This window comes from Ovis canadensis, chromosome 7 (assembly GCF_042477335.2).
Source record: "Ovis canadensis isolate MfBH-ARS-UI-01 breed Bighorn chromosome 7, ARS-UI_OviCan_v2, whole genome shotgun sequence".
NCBI lineage: Eukaryota > Metazoa > Chordata > Mammalia > Artiodactyla > Bovidae > Ovis > Ovis canadensis.
In genome coordinates, this window is record NC_091251.1 from 84,169,009 (window position 1) to 84,183,261 (window position 14,253).

At 41.3% G+C, this 14,253-nt stretch overlaps 1 pseudogene; it reads left to right on the forward strand.

The window, feature by feature from the left end:
• The first annotated feature begins 383 nt into the window (after positions 1-383).
• LOC138444187 (elongation factor 1-gamma pseudogene) lies at positions 384-1,773 on the forward strand (annotated as a pseudogene).
• Positions 1,774-14,253: the final 12,480 nt, after the last annotated feature.

Sequence of the window (14,253 nt, forward strand, 5' to 3'; positions counted from 1 at the left end):
AGATTTAAGCAAGGAGATGGGTGAGAGTTGCTTTGTATTCTCAGCACTCTCTGGAAGGAGAAAATAAAACATGAATAGAGCTATTCCAAGTACAGGCCCAGGCTGATCACTAGCAAGTTAAATGGTGCAACACCATATCCATCTAAGGGTAAATATTTTGCTCATGTTTAGTGGCTCCTAGAAGAGAGAGTTGGGAAATGATGTACCTGCTTTCACATAGAAGAAAATCCCACTTGCACAAAATTTTAAATCATTAAAGAACAATTGATATAATCTGAATAATTAGAGGAGAAACTAGTCACTCAATTAAATTATCTGTAGGATTTTTAAAATCTATGTGACAAAACATATTAAAAAGTGATAAAGCCCTTTCTCTGTGGAATCACCATGGCGGCTGGGACCCTGTACACATACCCTGAAAACTGGAGGGCCTTCAAGGCCCTCATTGCCACTCAGTACAGTGGGGCTCAGGTCCGCTTGCTCTCCGCACCACCCCACTTCCATTTTGGCCAAACCAACCGCAGCCCCGAACTTCTCCGTAAATTTCCTGCTGGCAAGGTTCCAGCCTTTGAGGGTGACGATGGATTCTGTGTGTTGGAGAGCAATGCCATTGCCTACTATGTGAGCGACGAGGAGCTGCGGGGAAGTACTCCCAAGGCAGCAGCGCAGGTTGTGCAGTGGGTGAGCTTCACTGATAGCGACATAGTGCCAATAGCCAGCACCTGGGTGTTCCCTACTTTGGGCATCATGCACCACAACAAGCAGGCCAGAGAGAATGCAAAGGAGGAGGTGAGGCGGATTCTGGGGCTGCTGGATGCTCACCTGAAGACGAGAACTTTTCTGGTGGGCGAACGCGTGACACTGGCTGACGTCACAGTTGTCTGCACCCTGTTGTGGCTTTATAAACAGGTTCTGGAGCCTTCTTTCCGCCAGGCCTTCCCTAATACCAACCTCTGATTCCTCACCTGCATTAACCAGCCCCAGTTCCGGGCTGTCTTGGGAGAGGTGAAACTGTGAGAAAATGGCCCAGTTTGATGCTAAAAAGTTTGCAGAGAGCCAGCCTAAAAAGGACACCCCACGGAAGGAGAAAGGTTCTCGAGAAGAGAAGCCGAAGCCCCAGGCGGAGAGGAAGGAGGGCAAAGAGGCGAAGAAGGCGGCTGCCCGGGCTCCTAAGGAGCTGGATGAATGTGAGCAGGCGCTGGCTGCCAAGCCGAAGGCCAAGGATCCCTTTGGCCGTCTGCCCAAGAGCACCTTTGTGTTGGATGAATTTGAGCGCAAGTACTCCAACAAGGATACGCTCTCCGTGGCCCTGCTGTACTTTTGAGATCACTTTGATAAAGATGGCTGGTCCCTGTGGTACTCTGAGTATCGCTTCCCTGAAGAGCTCACCCAAACCTTCATGAGTTGCAACCTCATCACTGGAATGTTCCAGCGATTGGACAAACTGAGGAAGTATGCCTTTGCCAGTGTCATTCTCTTTGGAACCAACAATAGCAGCTCCATTTCTGGGGTCTGGGTCTTTTGAGGCCAGGAGCTTGCTTTTCCGCTGAGTCCAGATTGGCAGGTGGACTACGAGTCATACACATGGCGGAAACTGGATCCCGGCAGCGAGGAGACCCAGACGCTGGTTCAAGAATACTTTTGCTGGGAAGGAGCCTTCCAGCATGCGGGCAAAGCCTTCAATCAGGGCAAGATCTTTAAGTGAACACCTCTTGCCATCGCCCAGCCGCCTGCACCTGCCCTTTGGGGAGAATGGGGGTCATTAAAGGAAACTGAACATTAAAAATAAATAAATAAAAAGTGATAAAAAAAAATTCCTCCCCACTCACCAAAAAATTCCTGGGCTAGGAATCAGAAGGCTGTAGGTGCTAGACTCAGCTCTTCAACTACTCTAGTGTCTGCTGACCTTGAAGAGCTCACTTGTTTTCTCTGGGCTTAGTGTTTTAACCCTGAGAGAAATAGATTAGATATATTCTATTTGGGGTAAAAATGCTGTGCTTTTTTATGTCAACAGCAAACAAATATTATCAGACTGAATAAATTGGATATCCAAAATAAATAGAATATCTGGTTAAAACAGTTTCTGAATGACCAAGTAATGAAATTACAGAAAATAACGGACACAAAAGAGATACTTTTTAAAAAAGTATAATTGTCAGAAAATACTAAATTATATTTGGACATTGAAAAGCCATGCACGTATTCAAGCTGACAAAAAAGAAACTCTTTGAGATAAGACACACACACAGTCATGTTGTAGCCATAATACTGCCCAACGCACTGGACCAAAGAAGGAACAAATTTATTATATATTTCCATTTCTCAAACATGCACACCATCTGGGTCATTGTGACATGGATCGAATGTCAGGTTACTCCTCAACAGAAATCTATGCATAGCTGTCAGAAAGGAGATGTAGGAGCTCCATTTCTGAGCAGGTGTATAGAGGGAGCAATAGCCAGGCTGGAGCAATAGCCAGCAATAGCCAGGTAAAAATACTAAAAATAGTATTTTTAGGGCCACACTTAAATCATTGCATAATAATATGCCTGTCATCATATGTCATAATAATATGCCTACTTGTATATTGTGTGGTCTGAATTAAAATTCAATTATATTAAGTTTGTCCTGGCAAATCTTTCTCTTTTCTGCTCCTTTTAATGGGCCCAGTCATTGACTCAATACTTGGAAACAAGTATATTCAACCAACAGAGGAAAAAATTTTAAAAAACCACTTATAAAGCAAAACTGTAAGGGCTAGGAGGAGCCTTGGCTACATTTGTTGAAGAATAAGATAAAATTAGCTTGTCTGTCCAGATGTCTGGGAATGGATTAAGTTACTTCCTGGGGCTCCTTTAAGGATCAAGATGCCATAGAAAATTTTGGTAACTGGCAGATTTAAAGGGTGAGAAGACTGTTGACTCATTTTTAAATGCTACCTATCTCTGTACTTAGGTAAATACTTGTGAGTATATTTTACATTGGATTCCTTGTAACTATTTTCAGAGAGAAAATTTACTTAAAAGACAGCTGGGTAATATAATGAATCTCAGTGGGTGGAGGTTCTATGTCATAATTTACAGGAAGTAATTTATCTGCCTGGTGGGTTATCAGGATATGGTGATGACTAGACTTGTTACTCAAATGATTTCCTAACAACAACTTCAAAGGCACCGATATTGGAATTTGAATCCATAAAAGCCTATGTGGGTTCCCACTCCCTTTTTCAAGGACCACATTTTCCAATGAATCAGAAATCAAGGTATATATAGAGTTTCAGATGTTATCTACCATACCAACCATCCTCTGATGCCTAAACATGTCACAGGATGAGCTTCTGCTGGAAAAAAAGTAAATGTCTCTGCTACATATTAGTGTGCATTTTTTCAGAGCACATTCCAAAACATCCATCAAGATTACTGGAAAAAAAAAAAAAGAACCAAAATGTAAATGTGGAGTCTGATAGGTACCGAAAGCCCAAGGGAGCAGACATTTGTCATTTTTAAGCAGAATTCAAAAATTCCAAGAAGCAAAAGAAAAAAAATTACCAAGTAGCACCTTTCCTACATCCAAAACTAGACCCTGCATGAGTAATATCATGCCGATTATGAAGCCCTGACACAAAACCAACAAACAAAATTATACACCAGAATTGCTGGACCAGTTGCAGATAAGCTTGTTTGTTTTATTTGGAGTCCCTAACATCTCTGAAACATAAAGCTGAGCCATAAAAAGTACAACTAACCACATATGCTAGTTTTTTTTCACTTCTAGAATTGGCCAGTTTTAAAACTCCTCAGTGAAGAAGCTACATCATTGACATTAAAGATGTTTTTCTAACTTGTAGCAGTTAAACAAAACACCATATTTAAAAAAAACATAAAAATAAAACCAATAAGTAAACAGAATTGTGGAATTACCTGACAGTGTGTTAAATTATAATACTTTAGCAGCAGCATCTGTATTAGACTGGAACACAGAATACCTTAAATGTGTATGGTATTTAACTTTCCTCTTCCAGAAGAAAAAGAAGTAGATTTTTTTTTTTTTTTTTTGCAGTAAATAAGCTGGCATTGCCAGAGAAGGCAATGGCAACCCACTCCTGTACTCTTGCCTGGAAAATCCCATGGATGGAGGAGCCTGGTAGGCTACAGTCCATGGGGTTGCGAAGAGTCGGACATAACTGAGAGACTTGACTTTCACTTTTCACTGTCATGCATTGGAGAAGGAAATGGCAACCCACTCCAGTGTTCTTGCCTGAAGAATCCCAAGGACGGGAGCCTGGTGGGCTGCTTCTATGGGGTTGCACCCAGTCGGACACGACTGACGTGACTTAGCAGCAGCAGCAGCAGCAGCAGCAAACTCGCATTGCATTAATCAAACAAAGAGTGAACAAGATGTCTGAACCATATGCATTAAAGATTTCAGAATGACACGGCAAGCAAATTAAACACGCAACGCTTACACTTTCAGAAAAACAGGATGCTCAGAGAGACCTAAGTTACGTGTGGGTACTATGAAAAAAATGATGAGGTGGGGCATAGCTGGTTGAAGGTGAGATCTGGAGCTTTTTTCCCTTTAAAATACTTTGAGCTCATTCATGTGTGTGATGCCTAAGTCTTTAATGGAACAAAGAAAAGCCACAAATATGAACAGACCAAAAGTTCTCTTCAAATGGAAGACACGAATCAGAATCTTTAAGGAGGTTTGTCTCTTCCCCCTCTTTAGAAGTGATTGGCACACGCTTAGGTTAGACTCAAGGTAACATGATAGAAAAACTTCCTGTCAAGAATCCACAGTGGTCTGTGCTACCCTTGATCTGCCCTATCCCATGGTCGTTCAGTAACAGGACTGACTTGAGTGAGCAGTTCCGCTAAATGAGTCTGGTTTGGTGCCCTTGAGCTCCAAGGTCATGTGACCAGATGTGTTCTGATGCTCCAGAGGTCCAATGGCATGACTAACCTTGCTGAGTCATGCTTTACTTGTGGGGCATGAAGCATCAGCGCTTTAATTGACATGCCCTTAGGAGCATTGGGAAGCAATATCCACCCTTTCCCTTCACTTGGGGTGTGTCAGGGACACAGGACAGAGTCCCACACAGGCTGTACTTCATATGAGCCAGTCTTGAGTAGATTTTTTTTTCTCAGTTAAAAGAGTGAAAACCTGACCAATTCTTACAGATTTAACAAGGGAAAAGGCATTTTCCTAATTTTTCTGTCCATGTAAGTGATCATACTGGGGGAGAATGAACAGCAAGGCTCTTTGTTGATCTGTTCCCTCATTCCAACCCCTTGATGTGGGAAAGAAGAAATTCTGTCTTTGAGGAGATTCTGCAGATGCCAGGGTATAATCAAGTTCTGGTAAGATTAAAAAGATCTTGTACTTATACAGACTTCTAGAGCTTGCCAAACTCTTGCCAGGTGGCTCAATGGTAAAGAATCCACCTGCCAAGCAGGATACACAGGAAACTTGGGTTCAATCCCCTGGAGAAGGAAATGGCAATCCACTCTAGTGTTCTTGCCTGGGAAATCTTATGGATTGAGGAGCCTGGCAGGGTTGAGACCACAGGGTCTCAAAAGAGTTGAACCTGATTTAAGCAACTAAATAACAGCAGCAGAAACACTTTCACATAAATAATTTCATTTGTGTCTGTTAGCCTCCCATGGGATGTCAGGATTGTTCTCTTTACATATGTTGATTTTAAAAAAAAATTAAAAGATGCTTGCTCCTTGGAAGAAAAGTTATGACCAACTTAGACAGCATATTCAAAAGCAGAGACATTACTTTGCCAACTAAGGTCCATCTAGTCAAGGCTATGGTTTTTCCTGTGGTCATGTATGGATGTGAGAGTTGGACTGTGAAGAAGGCTGAGTGCCGAAGAATTGATGCTTTTGAACTATGGTGTTGGAGAAGACTCTTGAGAGTCCCTTGGACTGCAAGGAGATCCAACCAGTCCATTCTGAAGGAGATCAACCCTGGGATTTCTTTGGAAGGAATGATGCTAAAGGTGAAGCTCCAGTACTTTGGCTACCTCATGCAAAGAGTTGACTCATTGGAAAAGACTCTGATGCTGGGTGGGATTGGGGGCAGAAGGAGAAGGGGATGACCCAGGATGAGATGGCTGGATGGCATCACGGACTCGATGGACGTGAGTCTGAGTGAACTCTGGGGGTTGGTGATGGACAAGGAGGCCTGGCGTGCTGCGATTCATGGGGTCACAAGAGTCAGACACAACTGAGCAACTGAACTGAACTGATTTTTAAAAAACTTTAAATGTACTGTAATAAGTAGATAAGTTATGTTCATTATACAAATGCTGTTTCATTGTTTTCTACAGTGCATGTAGAAAATATCACCATAGAGGCCATCTTTCAGCCCCCACAAATTTCACATACCGCCCTACTCTAAAATATACGGAAAAATGATTTTCTAGAGAAAGTGACAGTTCACACTTTTTTTTCTAAAACAGGAAGCAGGCACCACAGTAGGAGAAAAGGGAAGCTAACCTTCCTCTTTCATGTTCTCTGGAGCTGTGATGCAAAGCAATGATGCAAAATATTTTAACCCCAGTTAATCATTATAAGAGAAAACATAAAGTGTCAGCATTAAGGGTTAACATAAACTATTTTTTAAATGACAGTCTTCAATTTGTGATGTGGGTTAGTGAATTAAAATGAAAATTCTTAATTATTATTCTTTGTTCCAGGGTTTTTATTTTATTTTTTAATTGAAGTGTAATTGAGTTACAATACTGTGTTAAGTTATGTTGTACAGCAAAGTGGTTCAATTATGCATATATATATAGTCTTTTTGTATTCTTTTCCATTATGATTTATCACAGGATATTGAATATAGTTCCCTGTGCTACACAGTAGGACCTTGTTTATTTATTCTATGTATAATAGTTTGGATCTGCTACCATTTTTAGGTTTTAGAAGGTTACTTCATATCTACTCTGATAACCAAAGTTTCCAGGTTTGGGGGAAATTTGTCCGCCTTTTCATTTATTCAATAATATATGATTACTTGAGTGGTGTAAATATCACTGTCCTTTTTGCAATCATCACAAAACTTCTTTTGTAGCCTTGATACATTTTTTGATCACTTCTACTTTTTCTAGTGGTATTCCTTCTTTCCCTTTGCCATCTGTCTGTCTCTCAATCTGTTGTCTGACTCTGTGTTTCTCTCTCTCTCCATACCTGTCATTTCACTCTCTTGGACTTTTTCCCTCCTCACACTATCCTCTTCCATCCCACTCCTGTTAACTGATTTACTGTACATGCCAAGAACCATCAAGAACAGTATCAACTCATAAACACCTCCCTGCCTCCTCTTATGAGTGCCTTTTTAATTCCTACTCCATCTTTCTCACCCTATCCCCAAATATCTTATGACAGGTACCTGAGGCTACACCTTAAAAAACTGTTTCTAATAGTTCATCTTAGGCATCCAATAGTGAAAAACTGGAGGTTAGCCAAATCTCTCTCTGTGGGGCTGCTGGTTAAATAAGTTACAGCGAATGTATGAAATGGAATACCGAAACCTCATCAATAGTGCAACTAGGTACTGACATGGAAGATGACATTTTTGCACAGAAAAAGTAGGTTACAGAGCAGTATGTATAATATGAGGACCCTTTTAAATATACATAATTGTGTCTTAGTCTGTTCAAGTTGCTAAAACAGAATACCACAGACTGGTGGCTTATGAACAACATTTATATCTCACAATTCTGGAGGCTGAGAAGTTTAAGATCAAGGCGCCCGCAGGTTTGGTGTCTGGTGAGAGACTGCTTCCTGGTTCACAGATGGCTATCTTCGAGCTGTACCCTCACAGGGGAGGAGAGGCAAGGGAGCAATCTGTGGTCTCATTACCACAGCATAACCATTCTTAAGGGCTCCACCTTTGTTACTCAAAGGCCCCATCTCCAAATACCACCACTTTGGGGATTAGGTTTCAACAAATGACTCTTGGAGGACACGAATATTCAGTCTACAGCAATTTGCATGGCAATGGTCTCAGAAGAACTTATTCCAAATTGAGAGAAGGGATTGCCTCTACATAGTGAAATTAGGCATGACTTAATTTTTTTATTTTTATTTTTGTGATAAATCCATGTTGAAGCTGTTTTTTTACAAAATTTAAATGATTCTAAAATAGGAGTTTTGTCAGTTACTCAAAGTATGATATCAAGAACACACTCTCCCTAGCTTCTCACTGCTACTTCCACTTTTCATGTAGAAAGCAGGAGGAAATATTTCTGACGGGTTCTCCACCACCAGAAGACAGTCCTCTGAAGCAGTCTTCTGACAAACTGAAGCTGTCGCTGGCCTCATTCCTTTCCTCCAGGTCACAGATCTTGCAGCATGCAAAGCAGACAGCCCTGGAACCCAGCATGGCCCCTCCTGCTGGTGACAAAAGCAAAGCCCAGAAACCCTAGCTCTTAAGAACAGACCTGACTCGCCTCTGAATTAGAGAGTCCTTGCTCTTCAAGGAAATTGTCATATATAGGTATCAATAGCTTTAAATGAGCACCTTCCTAGTATGAAAACAATCTGTCTTTTTATTTATTTATTTTTATTAGAATATAATTGCTTTACAATGTTGTGTTAGTTTCTGCTGTATAGCAACGTGAATCAGCCATTTGTATACATATATTCCCTCCCTCTTGAGCCTCCCTCCCAAACTCCTATTTCACCTCTCTACGTCATCACAGGAGCGCCAAACTGAGCTCCCTGTGTTATACAGCAGCTTCCCACTAGCTATCTACTTTACACATGGTAGCATATGTATGCCAATACTACCCTCTCAATTCGTCCCCCTCTCTCTTTCCCCCACTGTGTCCACAAGTCTGGTCTCTACATCTGCACCTCTATGCCTGCCCTTCAGATCAGGTCATCAGTATCATTTTTCTAGATCCCATATATAAGCATTGATAGAAGATACATACTGCTGCCAAAATTCCCTCTTTACTTGAAAATTTTACTAAACTCTGAGCATTGAATTTTACTAAATTCTGAGTGTTCCTTGATTTGACTAGTCTTATGACATTTGAGTCTGTTCTCTGATACCCTCATTTGCATGTTCTGAAATAATGAAACAAAACTCTTATAGGCCCCAAATAAGGAATTTCCACTTTGTGTGTGTGTTTGTGTGTAAAAAGATACAGTCATAGGACTAGTAAATTGAACAATGTATGATTTAAATCAATAAAATTTGCTCTTGGGCTCTCCAAGTGGCTCAGTGGTAAAGAATTCACCTGCCAACAGGAGATGCGCAAGAAACATGGGTTTGATCTCTGGAATGGGAAGATCCCCCTGGAGAAGGAAATGGAAACCTACTCCAGTATTCTTACCTAGGAAATCCCATGGACAGAGAAGCCTGGAGGGCTGTAGTCCATGGGGTTGCAAAAGAGTCAGACATGACTTGTGACTAAACAATGACCACAACTGGTTGTTAGTTTACTGAATTATGAAATGTGCTGTATTGATAGCATTTTTTTTCTCTTACTGTTAAAACCACTAATACCATATCAACATTTGCACTTTGCAATGCCTTGTTTGTAACTTCTGATTTATTCAGCCACGGCTCAGATTTGGTAGTATGAACCCTGTCTGAGGTTACCCCTGCAGATCCTTTCCTGGGAAATCAATTGTGTATCCAAGATTACAGGATTCAGTGAAATGCTGAACGCATCTAAACAAACCTGCTATCTTCTGTTTATTTAGCAATATCCTTTATATACACAGTTATATGCATAACAGCAATGATTTCTAATTATTCTTATCTACTCAGTAAATGACTTAACAACTGGGGCAACTTACTGCTTTTGTTTCACTTGTATCATGACAATCCTGAGGGCAATAAACTACCTATGCTAACAAGTATTCAGTGGTTCTGATTTCTTATTAATTCAGATTGAGCACTCAGGTTGCTTGAGTTCAGTTTTACTGTAAGAGTGGATCCACCAATTAATATTGCTTGACAGTAGTGTGTAGGGATTAGGCATTCATGTGTTCATTCAATAAACTTACATTACTGAGTGCCTATTCTTTACCAGGTGTTGAGTTGGCCCTGAGAGTATGGACAGAAATTAGGCTGATCTTTCTATACTTCAGGATCGCTCAGGCTGATGCAGCACCCAGATAGGTAAGGAGTCAGTTAGCCTCCAGAGAAGTACGTGCTATGATAGAAACTCCAGTTTTCTGTGTGTTGATGACTCTGAGCTCATATCTCTCTTCTACACAGTTAGCTTTTTTTTGCATATCTCCACTTAGGGGTTCCTCAGAAAAACAGAACCCATTCTGAATATTTAAAATAGAAAGTTTAGTTTATTAACAGATATATATGGAATCTAGAAAACTGGTACTGACGAACTGATTTGCAAGCATAGATAAAGACAGAGATGTGGAGAATGGACTTGTGGACACAGGAGGAAAAGAGAAGGTGGGACAAGAGAGGGCACTGAAGTTTGCACACTCAGTTCAGTTCAGTTGTTCAGTCATGTCCGACTCTTTGCGACCCCATGAATCACAGCACGCCAGGCCTCCCTGTCCATCACTGACTCCTGGAGTTTACCCAAACTCATGTTCATTGAGTTGGTGATGACATCCAGCCATCTCATCCTCTGTCGTCCCCTTCTCCTCCTGCCCCCAGTCGCTCGCAGCATCAGGGTCTTTTCCAATGTCAGCTCTTCTCATGAGGTGGCCAAAGTTTTGGAGTTTCAGCCTCAGCATCAGTCCTTCCAAAGAACACCCAGGACTGGCCTTCTTTAGGATGGACTGGTTGGATCTCCTTGCAGTCCAAGGGACTCCCAAGAGTCTTCTCCAACACCACAGTTCAAAAGAATCAATTCTTTGGCACTCAGCTTTCTTCACAGTTCAACTCTCACATCCATACATGATTACTGGAAAAACCATAGCCTTGACTAGACGGACCTTTGTTGGCAAAGTAATGTTTCTGCTTTTGAGTATGCTATCTAGGTTGGTCATAACTTTCCTCCCAAGGAGTAAGTGTCTTTTAATTTCATGGCTGCAATCACCATCTGCAGAGATTTTGGAGCCCCAAAAATTAAAGTCTGACACTGTTTCCACTGTTTCCCCATCTATTTGCCATGAAGCGATGGGACCAGATGCCATGATCTTTGTTTTCTGAATGTTGAGCTTTAAGCCAGCTTTTTCACTCTCCTCTTTCACTTTTATCAATAGGCTTTTTAGTTCCTCTTCACTTTCTGCCATAAAGGTGGTATCATCTGCATACCTGAGGTTATTGGTGTTTCTCCTGGCAATCTTGATTCCAGCTTGTGCTTCTTCCAGCCCAGCATTTCTCATGATGTACTCTGCATAGAAGTTAAATAAGCAGGGTGACAATAAACAGCCTTGATGTACTCCCTTTCCTATTTGGAACCAGTTTGTTATTCCATGTCCAGTTCTAACTGTTGCTTTCTGATCTGCATACAGGTTTCTCAAGAGGCAGGTCAGGTGGTCTGGTTCCCATCTCTTGAATAATTTTCCACAGTTTATTGTGATCCATACAGTCAAAGCCTTTGCCATAGTCAATAAAGCAGAAATAGATGTTTTTCTGGAATTCTCTTGCTTTTTTGATGATCCAGTGGATGTTGGCAATTTGATCTCTGGTTCCTCTGCCTTTTCTAAAAGTAGCTCGAACATCTGAAAGTTCACAGTGCACGTATTGCTGAAGCCTGGCTTGGAGAATTTTGAGCATTACTTTACTAGCGTGTGAGATGAGTGCAATTGTGTGGTAGTTCGAGCATTCTTTGGCATGAGATATGTACACTACCATGTGTAAAATAGTTAGTGGGAAGCTGCTGTAGAGCACAGGAAACTCAACCTGCTGCTCTGTGATGACCTAGAAGGGTGGGATGGCAGGTAAGAAAGAGCCTCAAGATGAAAGGGATATACATGTATACTTATAGGTGATTCACATTGTTGTACAGCAGAAACTAACACAAAATTGTAAAACAATTTACTCCAGTTAAAAATAAATTAAAATAATAATGATAATAAAAAGAGAGTTTAATACTCCATGGGAGCAAAGAGCTGAAAGGCCAAACAGGAGGCTTTGAGGGAATCCTGCGTCTAGCAACAGCAGGAAACATTCCACTCCTAGACAAGAGAGACCAAGCAAGTGATGTGTCACTCAAACACAAAGTGTGGGGTTATTGGAAAAAAGTGGAGCAAGCCTGTCTGGAGAGAGCTAGGGCCACAGAGCAGTCCCAGCCACAGCTGGAGACATGCTGGAGGCTGGAAGGAAAGAGGAGCAATATCCTGGCCTTTCCCCTCCTCTTATTCTCTAATCTCTTGCCAGTGCCTCCCATGCCCAAACCAAGCCAGAAACCAGCTAACATGAGAGCGCAGGGATTGTAGCCAGCAAGTTGACACACAACAGAGCAAGGAAAATGATCTGTGGGCAAATAGGCCCAGGAGCAAATAATGCCTCCAACTCACTTAAATGTTCAAAACACAAATTTTCATCCCCAGAACCTCCTCATCCTGTCTGTTTTCCTGCATTCGTGGCTGCCAGCAATTGCCTAAGCTAGCAACTTGGATATCATCCTTGATTGTCAGAATGAGGATAAGAAAGCAATCAATCGCTAAGTCCTTTGACCTGTGTTATCTTTATCTCTCAAAAAAGTTATTCTTCTCCATCCCAACTGTACATCGTTCTTTCAGGTCACCACCATTTGACATCAATGACCACACCAGCCTCCTAACTGATCTCCTGCTGCTAGACTTACCTCTTGCTTTCCTTCCAATTCATTTCACCCAGACTCAATTACAGTATAAATCTGACTATGTCAACCACTTGCTTAAAGCCTTTCTTCTGTGGAGCGCTAGTGGGGTGTCCTCAGAATGAAATCCAAACTCCTTTTCTTATGAGGTCCTGCAAATCTGGCCCCTTCTGTTTTTAGCCCCATGTGTTTATTTGTTCACTCATTCATGCCTGCCTGCATTCACTCAGTCAATAAATGTTCACTGAGTGCCTACTCTCTGTCAGGCACTGGGCCAAGCACTGGGGACACTCCCTACCTTGAATGATTCAGGCTGTCACTAATCAGCACCCTGAAAACCACATTCCCTGTCTTCTTCCTTCTCCAGCCACTCCCTCCTTCACTCATTCCCTTCCCCTCATTCCTATTCTTCCTTCTTATCTTAGATGAATCTTCCTCTAAACAACCTCCCTTTATTCTCCAAGTCCAGACTTGTATTCTTTCTAAGAATCCCCAGAGTACCTTGTGCATACTTCTTTTCATTAGCTAACCACACTTGATCATAATTGTCCCTTTACTGATTTAATCCTCAAAACGTGGTTAAATTCCTCAAGAGCAGGAGCTCTGATTTTTTGTTTGTTTGTTTTTACTGTTTTACTGCTGTCACCTTATATAGTGCACAATACATTATAGGCCTTCAAATCTTGATTAAAAGAATCGACTAATTTACTAATAAGGACAAGGTACTCTGGGAAGGTGCCCTGTAAGGGGGTGATAGGTTGGTAGGAAGAGAAGGCTGGGGAAATTTTCCCAGAAAAAGTAGTATCAAAACTGAATTTTGAAGGACAACTTGGAAAAGTTATTGGAAGTTGGAATGGAGAAGAGTAGGTGAAGAAGTAAGGGAAAGTGTGAGAAAAGTTAACATGGTTTGAACACAGAAGCACACTTCAGAACCTCAGGTAGCTTCATATAGTCTACTTCATAAAGTTTGAGAAGAAAGATAGTGAAAAATGAGGGTAACAAGGATAATGACGGCCTTGCTAAAGCGTTAAGAGCCTAAACTGAAATTCCTGCAAGATGTTAAACAAGAAATTGAGATGATTGTGCTTGTATTTAGGAACAACACTCTGGCAGCTGTGTGAGGAATGAATTGGAGACAGCAAGCTGGCTGCAGGAAGAGCAGTTGAGACAATCAATAGTTACAGCCCGAACTTGGACAGAGTAAAGAAATATTAAAGAAATAGAATTAACAAGACTTGATGACTCGATTGAAAAGAAAAGGAAAAATAAAAGGTAAATCTAGAATGATGAGTTGAATTTCACCATGCGGACCTTGAGAGGCCTCTGGGCCATCAAGATAGAAAAGTCCATTTGGATCAGATAGGTCTGAACTCAGAAATGGTCTAAAGTAGACATATAAGATAGGAATGGCTGTGTGAAAACATACGTGAGAAAAGGATAGGTATATTGGCATTCACTGCATACTTCTTCCAACTTTTCTCCAGTTGGAAATTCTTCATTAA